The sequence below is a fragment of the Lagenorhynchus albirostris genome, chromosome 18, assembly GCF_949774975.1.
Source record: "Lagenorhynchus albirostris chromosome 18, mLagAlb1.1, whole genome shotgun sequence".
NCBI classification, from domain to species: Eukaryota; Metazoa; Chordata; class Mammalia; order Artiodactyla; family Delphinidae; genus Lagenorhynchus; species Lagenorhynchus albirostris.
Window position 1 is genome coordinate 59215923 of NC_083112.1, and position 14698 is coordinate 59230620.

Here is a 14698-nt window from a genome sequence, read left to right on the forward strand (position 1 = left end):
TTGTCAAATAGATAGAAGGTGTTGGGGATTTATTTTGTACTGCTACAGGTGGCCGATCTAGTCGTTGGATAAAATTTAGAAGGAATCAAAATTTTCTTTCTTAGAAATAGGGATGTTATATAAATCAGATGTCTTTGTTTGCTGGGAGCATCTTACAGCAACTTGACAGTGTTACTTTTCTAAAAAAATTAGACTTTGCAAACCCATCCATACATCCCATGGTTTCTGGCCTGGACTACTTGCTACAGCCTTTAAATTGGTCTCTCTGCCCCTCATCCTGCACTTCTCATAGTCCTTTCTCTACTCATCTGTTTGAATTATCTTTGAAACAATACATCAAGTCCTATAACCACTGCTAATAAACTAATATGTTACCTATCGCAAAAATAATTTTAAATTCTTACTATTGCCTAAAAAATACCATACATGATTTCTTGCTTCAGAGAGAGAAAGAGAGAGAGAGAGAATAAAAGAAAGATGGGGAGAAAGAGGAGAGAGAAAGTACAGAAGAGGAAGGAGAAGAGGGAAAGTGGAATGAGCAGGAAGAGTGGGGAAGAAGAAAGAACTCAGAAGATCTGCACCTTTATGGGTTATTCATATATTATGAGCATTATGTTTGTAAACAAAGGAATTGGATACAATGTAAACAACAACAAAAAATAGTTGGAAGTTATGGGAATTTGACAGAGCAAACGAATGGAGAAAAACATGAGTGTTCCCTAAACACTTTTCATTTCAATTTATAGGTATTTTTTTAGACAAATTGAAATATGTCCTGTTTCTACAATAAGCCAAAGAATTAGCAAGCTCTCAGTCACAGTGATGTGGTCTTTCTTGCATAATAAGAGTGGTTTTTAGAAACAATGGAGCATGTTGGCCAGTTACTGTCAGAATGAACAGGTCAATAACAATATTAAAATCAGAATTGTTGATATTGGCAGAGTCTTTTTTGTATCCAGATGGATAATACTAAACCAGCCTATCCATCAGATTAATTCCTTTCATGATAACGAGGTAACATTTTATGGTTTTTCATCTTGGCAAACACATCGAAATGCTGTTTGACTGAAAAACAATTTTTAAAAGTCCTTCTTCATTTATTGTGTTGGTATATGTTTTGTTTTTATGTTTGCTAATGCCTGATTTCTCCTACCTTCAGGCCTTTTCATTGCGATATGATTTCTATAGGTTATGGTAATAGATTCTGGGGTTTAAACTTGGGGCTGGTGTCAACATTTTTCTTAGCAAGTCTGAGTATTCCTGGCCTGGCCTGGCCTGAGGCATTTGCAGACCAGCGCTGCACAATCACGGTGATCGGTTATCTATATCTCTCTTTCTATTTTTATCTGACTGTGCATTATTGTAATATATCTTGCCTACCTCATTCATCTATTCCCATCATCCATAATTTATTACTTGACTTTTATTCCTATGTCTTTAATGATTTCATTGTTTTATGTATTATTGGAAGTTCACTAAAAATCTTATTTGTATGTAGCTTGGCGTTTATTGGGGTTCACACTTGCAAATAACCTCATGAATGAAGGGCACAGGTAAGAAAAGTAACAGTAGAAACATGAACATGTAAAAAAGCATATGGAGTATTTTCCTTGGCAAATGAGGCTATTATTTTTATGTAACATTACTGACACTAAAAGGGTTAAATAGAGTTGTTACATGGAATAGTCCTAAGGAAGCTGAATCAACATATTCAGAGCACTGTGGATACACTAACTGAAATAGTGACACATTTTACTAAACGGACCCAAAAATCCCTCAAAATAACTCGACTGATTTTTTTCAGGGTCTAAGTCATTTGTATGGGAATATTTACTCTTAGAATATAAACATCTTTCAGGTGGGAACCCATTCTAATTCATCTCCTTATCCACTCTAACATCTAACACATTAACCTATAAATCATTTAAAACAGTATTCTAAGAACTGTCATTATTAGCATTAATAAAGCAAATAAAGGAGATTTATTGAGCTCTACAATGTGCCAGACACATGTTTTGCATGCTTTAATTAATTTAAAATTCATAGCAATTTTATTAAGTAGGTACTGTTATCAATCTTATACTAAGGGTGTTTTGTAACATGCTGAAGTCATATAGTTAACAAAATCACAGTAAATTGCATGCTGTGCTTAAAAAAGGAACTCTTTGCAATGTGAATTTCCAAAAGAGAGGCACTTTTGAACAATACTGAGTTGACTGGGCAAAAAATGGGAAAGGATGAGCTATCATTATCCCTTCATTAAACTAGCTGTATGGGACTCTGGCCAAAGTCAGCATAATGAGGTAGTAATAAAAAAAAGTTGTTCTGACCTTTCTCCTGGTTGTGCTTTTGTTCTGAAAGTTTGATATTATTTTTTCAGTAGGAACCTGTTTATAATCAGATGGATTTTTAAAAAAAAAAAACAATGCAAGTAATTACTTTTTGTTGTTTTTGTTTGTCTGTGAACTATAAGTTTACTTATCTTAAATGAATCAAGTAAATGAATTTTTTCAATAGATGAGGGAACACAGAAAACGATGAGATTGCCAAAGGACGGCAGTATTAGAAATGAGATGATAATGCTCAGCTGGAAACTCTTTACTGTCTTGAACAGCTTAGGAGTTAGGATGCAGTTTTAAATAAAATTGATGTTGAAAAAGTAAAATATTGTCTTTGACATTACTTCATATGTAGGTTATCAAAAAAGAATTTATATAATTGCTGGATGTGCATATTAAACGAGTTTCCTATTTAGCAATGAATGGCTTAATCCAAAACCGAGGTATCATTTTTTCTTCAAATGAATATCAACTTTTGAGCCATGTCTTTGTTCTTAAATAATTGAAAAGAAATTATCTCTTAATTATTATATCAATTATGCATTTTTACTCAGCTCATTGTAAACAACTATTTAATCAAACTTACGCTAAATCATCGTTATCCAGGAACAATAGCCTAGTGAACTGGGATGAACATAATACCTATTAATATTTACTGAGGTGCTAAACCCTATTTGTTATTAATCATTTGGCCTTTGATAAGTTATTTAGCATATTTGACTCTTGTTTCCTTCACATACGCAATTCAGGGATGAGATTTTAAGCACTGAATAAAATGTTTGATTATCAATTCCACAAATTATTGGGAACACCTATTTTCCCCCAATTTATTAATCACTCACACACACCATGCACATCCTCCTACACACAGATCATGGTTTCATAATTCATTATGAGTAGACAGATACCACTGACAGAGGCCTTAATAAATCTTTGTGGTTTCATTGTGTTCTCAATTAGCATCCATCATGTCATGTTTGATTTTAGGGTGCAGATCCATTTATCAGTTGTTTCATGAGGCCAGGTTGATTGTAAGGGTTAGCTTTCTTCTAATATCAGATAACCATTCAATTAAACAATATTTGCTCCTATCTTTTTAAATATTGACATTCACTGAACTTGTTCCAAGTTAAAATTATCATCATACTTTGACCCTTATATTTTAAGTAAGGCCCTTTCAGCTCTACAATTCCGATACAAGTTAACATTTAACAGTTACTTTGTATAACTCTACTAAATTTGAAAAGGGTTTGAGCCTTTAACATACACTGGTATCAAGTTTAGATTCACAGGCTTGTAATTTTCTTCTTGTTATTTATTTTTGGTATATCCGTATATACAGACATTAGTAAGTGTAGTTTGATGGTTGACAGGCTTCTTCTGCCATCCTTTGAAGTTTTGTCTTAATTTTGAATCAATTCCATAGATTCTCATCTCCTTTTAATAGTGTGAATTTAAATTTTAGGACTATGAAAGTAAGAAATATGTTGCATACAACCATTTCACATGTAGGTCTGATGCATTTCTGGTAATCAAATGAAAATTAACAAAGTTAAAATTAAAGGTCAACTGTCATCATATTTTCCAATATACTGTCTAAATTTAAGGAAAACATATAAATGTAAATTGTTGATCTCTCTGCCTCTACCGTGACCTCATTTCTGTCTCTTTTTAACACAACATCCTGAGTGTTCTTATATTAATACTTTAATCCAGATCATGGTTACTCTTTCTTATCAAATCCTGCCATCACTTCCCATCTCATTTCTTCTTGTAAAGGACTATAAGATGTTACACTATTTGGCTTCCCATAACTCCTTGAACCTACCTACTATTTAGTTCTAGCCATCCTTTGTTCATTGCAATTTCTCCTTAAAAATTCCTAGTAAACTCCCCACTCAGGGAATTTGCACTGTTTCTTCCCTCTGCCTGGAATACTTTTTTTTTTTTTTCCCAATTTCTTCATGGTTTGCTCCCTATTATACTTTCAATTTTTGCTGCAGTGTCAGCTTCTCAGTGATAGTTTCTGTACTCTAAATAATATCTTAGTGACGCTTCAATATTTCCTATCCTTTTTCCTACCTTATTTTTCATCATAGAAAGTACCATCTTCTAATGTACCGGACGTCAGGTTTTGGGGTTGCAAGTCTGGTTGTTGTTATTTTTAACCTTGATTTCTAATTACTGTATCTTATCTGAAGCTGGAAAACATAAGCAAAATCAAACCACTTCATTTATGGAAAGCCAAGATGTGTGAAATTATATTTGTATTTTTTGTTATGGATTTGGATAATAAAGATCTTCCATATGGCACATTTTTTTCTTGAACCAGTCATCCTTTCATTGTGTTCATGAGCACCAATTTGATAATGTTAGAACATCTTGTTTAAGCCTTTCTCAGTTGGAGAAAATGTTCATATTCAGTGAAACAAAGCAATCATATAAATATATTTTGAATGTTTTCTGGGCAAGCCTGCTGTACTATTTTAAAAAGAAACATAACAACTAAAATATTGAAAGTATTTCCATTTTTAAGACCCATTATTATTGAGAGTATTGCTAATAACCTCGCCGTCTTTAGTTGAAAATGCTTGTATATGCATGGTTGATTGTGGTAACTGGCATTCTACTGCACACAAAAATGAAAGTAGAGTCCACCATTTCAAGGACTCAAATTGAGTGGCAGATAGAAAAATGTTCTCCATTATTTTCTGGGTGATTACCTTGTAAAGTGCTATGGTAGAATATAGAATGAAGGAGCACAGAAACCAGACTACACTGAAAACATAATAAGTAAGTGGGAGAAAGCTGAACAAGCATATGCTGCCTTAAGAGGAGGAGATAAATTGTACACTTACAAGCTGCACTGTGTCTAGGGGACTGGGAAGAGTTCCGTTCAGAAAGCTAAGCAAAGCTAAAATTCTGAAATATCTTTATAGTCATAAAAAAATGTATAAAATGCTGAAGTCAACTGGGTAATAGTGGCAAATACATTTGCATTTTAGCTAGTTGATGAAAAATTAGAAGGAGTTTTACTGTAAAAAAAATGGGAGTTAGTGATATTACATTAACTGAGAATGTCTTTTTTTTTTAACCAATCCCATGAAATTGCTTAACTCCCTCACTCCACAGCCCTTACTCTGCGCCAGAATGTCAATTCTTAAAAAAAAAAAAAAAAAGCAGAAAGAATAAATTAATATAATGTGCCTGCTCTTGCTTAAACTCACTAAATCAGTCTAAACATTGTTCTTTTTGAGCTGATTTACAGTGGTCCAGTGCTGGGATATTCAAAGATCCATCCTTAGTTGCAACAGAGATGAGCTCTATGCCCCTTTAAGAATCATTCTGTATTTCTGCCTAGTTTCCATATTAGGCCTCACCGGTCTGCTTCCCTATCTTGTAGAGACCTTGGTATGTATGGACACAACCATTCGTACATTTGAAAAATCAATTATAGTGTACCTAAAATATGCCAAGTTACATGGTAGCTCATGAGTGAGTTTGTGCATGAACCCTTTAAGAGCAGAGTCTTGGTTTCCCACAGCTCTCAGCTCCTGGTTGTAAGCCCCACAGGTTGGGATTTCCCTACCACTTGTTGCTTGTCGCACCAGGGATGTGGGTTCTGACTAGACCACATCTGTGCCCCTCCTACCCATCTCAACGTGGCCTTTCTTTATTCCTTAGTTATAGAAAATCTGCTAGTCTTCAGGTCATTCTCAGAAATGGTTGTCCTACGTATAGCTGTAGTTCTGGTGTGTCCCTGGGAGGTGATATTAGGATCCTTCTACTCCACCATCTAGATCCAGAACCAAAATTTAAGCAAAATTTAAATAAGTGGAGAGAGAAACTGCTCATGGATTGGAAGACTTAATCATTTTAAGGTATTATTTCTCATAAGTTTATAGTTGTGAACAACGTGGAGGTTTTGGGTGCCAGCCCCCCACTCGGTCGAAGATCTGCATATAATTTTACAGTCAGCTCTCTGTATTCATGGCTCCACGTTCACAGATTCAACCAACCTTAGATCGTGTAGTACATGTTTATTGAAAAAAATCTGCATATAAGTGGATCTATGAAGTTCAAACCCATGTTGTTCAAGGGTCCACTGTAATTTATTAATTCAATATAATATGAATTATAATCACAAAAGGATTTTTTTCCTAGAATTAACAAGCATTTTTACAATTTTAATGGAAATACAAAGGACCCAGAGTAGTCAAAACAATTTTGTAAATAAAATGCATATTTGGAGGACATACACTAACTGATCTTGATGTATACTTTAACAATATAATAGGGCAGTACGGTAATGGAGTTAGGATAGATATGGATAAAGTAAAACAAATTGGAGAATTCAGAAATAGATCCACACATATGAAAAATTGATTGGAGAAAAAGACGAAATAGAAATTCGATGGCAGAGAGAAAGTATTTTCAACAAATGGTACTGGAACAATGGATACTTACTTTTTCAGTTCTTTTTCATCTTTGACTTGTTTCTCTCGATGCTTTCTCTGCCTTTCACCATTTTCTGACTTAGGTTTTTCTTTTCCACACTTTCCATCACTTTCATTTCAATACTTAGAAATTCTAACATTCCTGGCAACACTGATATAAATTCAAAACAAAACAATAAACAAACATAGTGTAACTGTTAATAGTAATGAAATTGTTTCAAAGAGTATGGCTGGGACTAAACAATTCAGAAAAAGCAAGAATTCTAAACATAATCATGGAGTGTAAGTGACAAAAGTGTAGCTTCAACACACTTGTAAACAAAATTACGCATCTGATCTTGTTTCTGTTGCCATTGCTCTTATTTTATTTTGCTTTGGAACCTATTGTTTTCTGAAAGTGTAAATACAGAAAATAACAGCAGAATGTCTGATGTCGAGGTGCTGGTGAATAACAGCCCTCACAGGGGTTGCTCAGCGGGGTTCTGTGAAACACATCCTGAGAATACTGCTTCCCTCTCTTCATGTAATACACTTCCATGTATTGCAAATCAAGCTCTGAGCCAGAAAGCAGAAATAGAGATGAATAAGAATCTTTACTACCATCGAGGAAGTCATCCCGTAGATCCATATACAGGAAAGTAAACCAACAATTCACGTGTAGTCAGTGAGGGAAATGATATAATAGAATCATTAGGACTTGATAGATTAGGACTTAGGAACTGTGGCAGCCCAGACAAAGAACAACTGAAGAGTATGTAAAGAATGTGACATACTGTGCTAAAAGGTCTGGAGTAAAAACAAGGCTACTAAACATGAGTGTCCTTGAATTGATCCCTTAAGAAAAGTGGCCGGCAGCCAACTGTTGAAAGGATTGGAGAGTACCACTATGTTGCAGACAATGGACAAGCTAATATATGTCTATTGTATGTTGTCCTTTAACCCTTGCAGCAAATATGTGAAGTATTTGTTAACTGATGCCTAGAGAAGTTAAGTAATTTTCCCAAGCTGCATCCATAGCAAAATAGAGATTTAAATCTACTTTTAACTTACACCAAGGGCTGACTTCTTTTCATTACACTAGGGATTCTTAACTGGTTGATTTTATCCCTCAGAGTACATTTGGCCATGTCTGGAGACATTTGGTTGTCACAACTGGGAGAGAGATGCTACTGGCATCTGGTGAATAGTGGCCAGGAATGCCACTAAACATTCTACAATGGACAGGCCAGTCCCCACAGCAAAGAATTATCCATACCAAAATGCCAATAATGCCAAAGGTGAGAAACTCTGCATTATACCATGCCACGTAGAGATAGATAGAAGTACTTTCTTAAGGCAGAAGGGAGAGTATGTTCTAAGGAGATGCAAGAGAACATTACTTGAATAGCTACAGTTGAATGCCATGATAAAAAATCTGAAATGTATCCTAATATCAATATGCTACTGGAGAAAATGCCAATAATATGTTAAACTTTTCTTCTAAATTAGTTCCTCTACAGACCTAGAGGGTACATTCATATTGCTGCTATTAAATTGTTCTCCTCACATTCATTTCAGGAAAAAAATCAGAAGTTACAGATACATACACACAGAAACACACACAACATCACCCCAATATAAAAATAAATGTCAATATAATCAAGAATTGCATTTTTTTCATGAGATTGTATGTAACTCCCAACAATTAATAGTGTTAAATATGTTTTGTAAAACTTTAAAAATACTTGGTAGTATTCCTTCTCAGAGCACAGTATGTGAAGTCCTGTTCATCTACTGCAAAATCCTGAAAGCAGTTCCATTTACAGCAAATGTTCTGGACTTCCACACGAGGTAGAATTTACAGAATGAGCAGTGATGCAAGAAGCTTAACCAGTTCATTTCCGTGCAACCAGTACACACAAAGGATATGGGGGAAAAAAGAAATTTAAAAATATATAAGGAAAATGAAGATGGTAAAAAGCTCATCCTGAACATTACAGATTGAATCTACAAAGCCAGCCAAAGAGTGAGCTCTGATGGCACATAGACTGACAGGCTGTCTGCTGCAGCACATTACCATGTAGGAAGCTGACACAGTTTGGGATTTGGTGAGAAAGAAAGAAATAGGTAAATGTGATGCATTCTTATAAATATGATCATCATTTTTCCAAAGGCAACTATTAGCAGCCCCATAAAGAGTATTATACTTTTGATTCATATATCATGTGATAACGATGGCTGTTAATGATATTATACAGTTATCCACATAATAGTTCTTCCTAATTTTTCCCTTAAGAATATAGTGCTTGGCTTAAAGCAAAAGTTTGAAATCACAAAGCCTCCAATACTTTAAGAGGTCTTAAATTAAAAATGAGCTAATTACTCAATTACCCTGTTAATTAAATTATTTTTTCTCTCTCTTCCTCCCACCCCGTCTCTCTTTCCTCTCTCTCTGCTTCCCCCCACTCTGTGTGTGTGTGTGTGTGTGTGTGTGTGTGTGTGTGTATGTGTGTGTGTGTGTCTGTAAACACACTCTGGAGGTGAAAAGGCTATTTGTGATAAACATAAGTTGTTGGAAATTGAGATATTACCCATTAGCAATTTCATTCACTATAATACTGTAATGATTACAAATATATTCATACCTCAGGAAAAATGTGTATCTTTTCTTTATTTCCATTTAGGATTTTAAGTGATCCATCTCAAAAAAATATAAATTCTTTTTTTTTTTTCAATTTCACAGCTTTCATTGAATTCTTACCAGGTGCTGTGTTAGGCTCTGGGGCTGCATATAAATGTTGGTTCTCTTTGTTGTTGTTTTTTTAAAATGGAAGTATAGTTGATTTTCAATACTGTGTTAGTTTCATGTGTACAGCAAAGTGATTCAGCTATACATATTTATATATTATTTTTTAGATTTTTTTTCCATTATAGGTTATTACAAGATATGGAATATAGTTCCCTGTGCTATACAGTAAATCCTTGTTGTTTATTTTATATACAGTAGTGTGTATCTGTCAATCCCATACTGCTGATTTATCCCTCCCCCCTTTCCCTTATGGTAACCATAAGTTTGTTTTCTTTGTCTGTAAATCTGTTTCTGCTTTGTAAATAAGTTCATTTGTATTATATTTTCAGATTCCACATATAAGTGATATCATATGGTATATGTCTTTGACCTACTTTGTATGATAATCTCTAGGTCCATCCATGTTGCTGGAAATGGCAATATTTCATTATAAAAAAGGGTAAATTCTTAATGGTAAATTGATTTTTATTCAGTCTAGGAAGAGTTAATTTTTCCAAAGAATTTTTTTTTTTTTTTTTTTTTTTTTTTTTTTTTTTTTGCGGTACGCGGGCCTCTCACTGTTGTGGCCTCTCCCATTGCGGAGCACAGGCTCCGGATGCGCAGGCTCAGTGGCCATGGCTCACGGGCCCAGCTGCTCCGTGGCATGTGGGATCTTCCCGGACCGGGGCACGAACCCGTGTCCCCTGCATCGGCAGGCGGACTCTCAACCACTGCGCTACCAGGGAAGCCCACAAAGAATTTTCGAATGAGGAAATATATATATATGCTACAGTTTTGCCCATTTAAATATTTCTCTTAGGCAATTGTTTATTTCTACATCATGTAAGTTAAGCATTTCCCCATTAATTTTGCATCTTTGTCTATTTAAGGATCTCGTTGAACTCTGTCCAACAGACACAAAAATGTCAGATTCATTTATTTTTTAGGATAGATGGTTTCTCAAGAATATAACATTAGTAATGATTATGTAGAACAATTATGAGATTTTTATTCTAACAGTAACCTCATGATTATTATACTACATGCCAATTTCAAAAAACAATTAAAAGTCCTCTAAAACATTAAATACAACAAAACTGGAAAATATAAACTAGGTGTAAAAATGTGTGTTTTTATAATAAAGTACAGCTTTAGGACTAAATATAGAGAGAAGGAGTGTTATAATAAAATGTCAGCTGTTAATGGACATAAAGAATAGTGTTTAAAATATTTAATTACTTTGGACACTAAGAGGATGAGATTTTTAACACTTACAACATCATAAGTTTAACACATCATACTTGGGAAAGGGAGCTGGGAAAAAACCCTCTATTCCTGAGGAAGGGGCAGATCACCATGTGAGCCCAGAATTACAATTGGGGGATCCTCAAGAGCTCTGAGAGGTCACACTCCAAATTCCAGGGAAAACTGTGATTCCCAAGATGGAAGCTTAATTGGAGAATTAACCAACACCCATCAGAGTGGAAGCAGCTGTGAGTGGTACCAAAGTGTGGGAGAGATGTTCACTAACACCCATGCAAAGAGAAGACCTAAAGCTAAAGGGAGAGCAGATAGAAAAGTTTTTGCAAACCAGTTCTACTCTAAATACAAGTTAATGCTACAGAAATTTGAAACCTTTTGTGCACTGAAAGTATAGGTAGCGAAAAACAAACACTACATTGAGCTGAATAACAATATAGCATTGTATCTGTGATCTTTTTTCATAGCAGTCAGATTAATTACTAGGAATGCATCATATTTACCTCCATTTTGCTCCCCAAGCCCCAAACTGTCTTAGCTTTCTAAATGGTAATGAGCTTACAGGTGACAGTCTATTAGATGTCAGTCTGTATGCCATGAGAAGCTCACTCATAAGCAGACCTTTTCGATTCAATCTTAATCATCAGAAGGACTCTTTGATTGCTTTCATTTTTCTTCTTTTGACTTCATCTCAATGTGTACTGGTAGCACTGAAATGAACGAATTGATACTCTTCTTGGATCATTCACTGCTCCTGTAAATTCCACCTAGGGTGGAATTCCAGGATCTTTTTTTTTTTTTTTTTTTTTGTAAATGAGATTAGTGCCAGGATTTTACATGCATTGCTAATGGAGATTATCAAAATTTAAAACTCTTTAAAATAGTACACTTGGGCTTCCCTGGTGGCGCAGTGGTTGAGAATCTGCCTGCTAATGCAGGGGACACGGGTTCGAGCCCTGGTCTGGGAGGATCCCGCATGCCGCAGAGCGACTAGGCCCGTGAGCCACAACTACTGAGCCTGTGCGTCTGGAGCCTGTGCTCCGCAACAAGAGAGGCCGCGACAGTGGGAGGCCCGCACACCGCGATGAAGAGTGGCCCCCACTTGCCACAACTAGAGAAAGCCCTCGCACAGAAACGAAGACCCAACACAGCAAAAATAAATAAATAAATTTATAAAATAGTACACTAAGTGAACTGGGAGAATATATTTAAAGGTAACATGTATGACAAAAGTCTTGTATCTACAATGCTTTTATTTTGTTCTTATTTTTTTAGGGTTTTGAGGTAGAAGTTTAGATTATTAATTTGAGACTTTTCGTTATGCATGTATTAGTGTTACAGATTTCTCTGTCAGCACTGCATTACCTGTGTCCCACAAATGTTGAAATATGTATGCCATTTTCATTCAATTCGATATATTTTTAAAACTTTCTCTTGAAATTTCCTTTTTTTTCCTAGATTAGAAATGTTTTGTTTCCAAGTGTTTGGAGATTTTCCTGTTATGTTTCTGTTATTTATTTCTAGTTTGATTTTATTGTGGCTGGAGAACACATTCCATATGATTTCAAATTTTATGAATTTGTAGAGTTTTATTTATGGCCCAATATTTGGCCCATCTTGGTGAATGTTACTTGAATATTGAAAAAAAAAGTGTATTTTGCTCTTCTTGCGTAGAATATTCTATAAATGTCAGATCGTGTTGGCTGATATTATTGATCTTTTCCTATATAATTCCTGATTTTCTTGGTAGTTATCTCAGTTGTTGAGGGAGAGGAGTTAATGTCTTCAACCATAATTGTGGATTAGTCCATTTCTCTTTTGTTCTATGGTTTTTCATTCACACATTTTGCAGTTCTGTTTTTTTGGTACATGTACCTTTAGAATTGCTATCCTTCTTGTGGATTGATCTCACATAGCAGAAAAGAGTACGAGGGCTCTCTGGGGTCCCCTTAATAAGGCACTAATCCTATCCAGGGCTCCACCTTCATGACCTAATTACCTTTCAAAGTCCCTACCCCCAATACCATCACATTGGGGATTACGTATGAATTTGGGGGGGGACACACATTGGGAATTACATATGAATTTGGGGGGGTACACACACCTTCAGTCCATTGCATTACCTACTCTTCAGATCTTAACAGAGACCTCACTTCTTCAGAAAGGACATTTCTGACCTATATAAAAAATACTCTCCATACTTTCTCTCACTCATGCCTGATCATTCCCTTCATAGGATTTGTCGTAATCTTCAGGAATTTACATGCATGTATCAAGGATGTATTATTTCTCTTTTCCATTTTAAAGTAAGCTCCGTGAGTGCAGGAATCATGCTTTTATCATTTGTGTCTGTATTCTCAGTGCTAAACACAATGCCTGGCACCAAGGAAACATACATTAATTGAATTAACATTTACTACCAATAACAGTATAAAGATATATACATGGTTTGCCTCATAATAGATATATTATTTTATACTCTTTAAACTTTCTAAAATAAAATTTAATTTAAAAACTGAAAGTGATGGATGTGAATGACAGTTTGTAGATTTTGCTTGCACATGTAAGTAACAGAATCATTTAGGTACATAAAAATTCTCAAAAACATTCTTAATTAGTTAACATGGATGTCATTGCAAGAGGCACCTGTGGACTTACATAACAACATGCAGTACCTCATTCCCTAGTACTAAATGAATCACAGTAGTCCTAGGCTACTCTCACACAGTGAATTTATATGCACTTATGAGAACAATTTGGTCACAGTCTTCAAGCAACAGGAATGTTTCTGTATGATTTTTAATTATATGAAATAGCCATAAGAAGTAGCTTCATTCCTTTATTGGGATATACAGGGAGATAATTTATCATCCATCGTATGTTTATATGATTTTGGTATCAGTTACTATAAAACACCTTAAACACCATTTACACATATTCCAACAGAGCTTACTTTTAGTGTTGTTAACCTGTAGTAGCTAAAACTTTTCTAGCTTTGAGTATATGCTTCATCTTCCCTGTCTTGTAAGGATGATTCAATCAAAGAGCTTTTTTACCTGCACAAGTTGGAACAATTTCAGAAAAAGGAATTTTTTCCTCCTTTGTTGCTACTGCCACTGTGATAGAAGCTACTGGTGACAGTGGAGAAGCCACATTTTCAGAATTCTCATGCTGGAGCAGTGGGAGAGAAAATGTATCAGCAAGATCCCTTATCTGTCACAACCCCAAATGGTTAGACAGGTGCAACAGTTATTTGTTCTTGTAAATAAAGATACCAGCAGTCCCCCACTGTTAATGTGATTATAAAATTCATTCCTGTAAAAATGCCTGAGTTTCCTTGAATCCCTGTGGAGCCTCCCAGCGTGACTTGTGAGAAGCATTTGAAGTGGATTTAGTATTTGTTTAGAGACTTCTGCTCAGTGCTAATATTTCTTACATCTGCAATTCTAGTAGAATTACACTACATGTACACAGAAATACATACACGTTGATCTTTTCTAAAACCTTGCTCAACTTAGAAATTAGCTTAACTACAATTAGCAGTAGTCTTGAGAGAAATTCATGGGGAAGTCTGATTGATCTTAGAGACATATTTAAACAAGACATACCAGTAACGTGTTGTTGGATTCTGTTTGCTAGTATTTTGTTGAGGATTTTTGCATCTATATTTATCATTGATATTGGTTTGTAATTTTTTGTAGTATCTTTTTCTGGTTTTGGTATCAGTGTGATGGTGGACTCATAGAATGAGTTTGGGAGTGTTCCTTCCTCCGCAATGTTTGGAAGAGTTTGAGAAGGATGGGTGTTAGCTCTTCTCTAAATGTTTGATAGAATTCACCTGTGAAGCCTTCTGGTCCTGGACTTTTCTTTGTTGG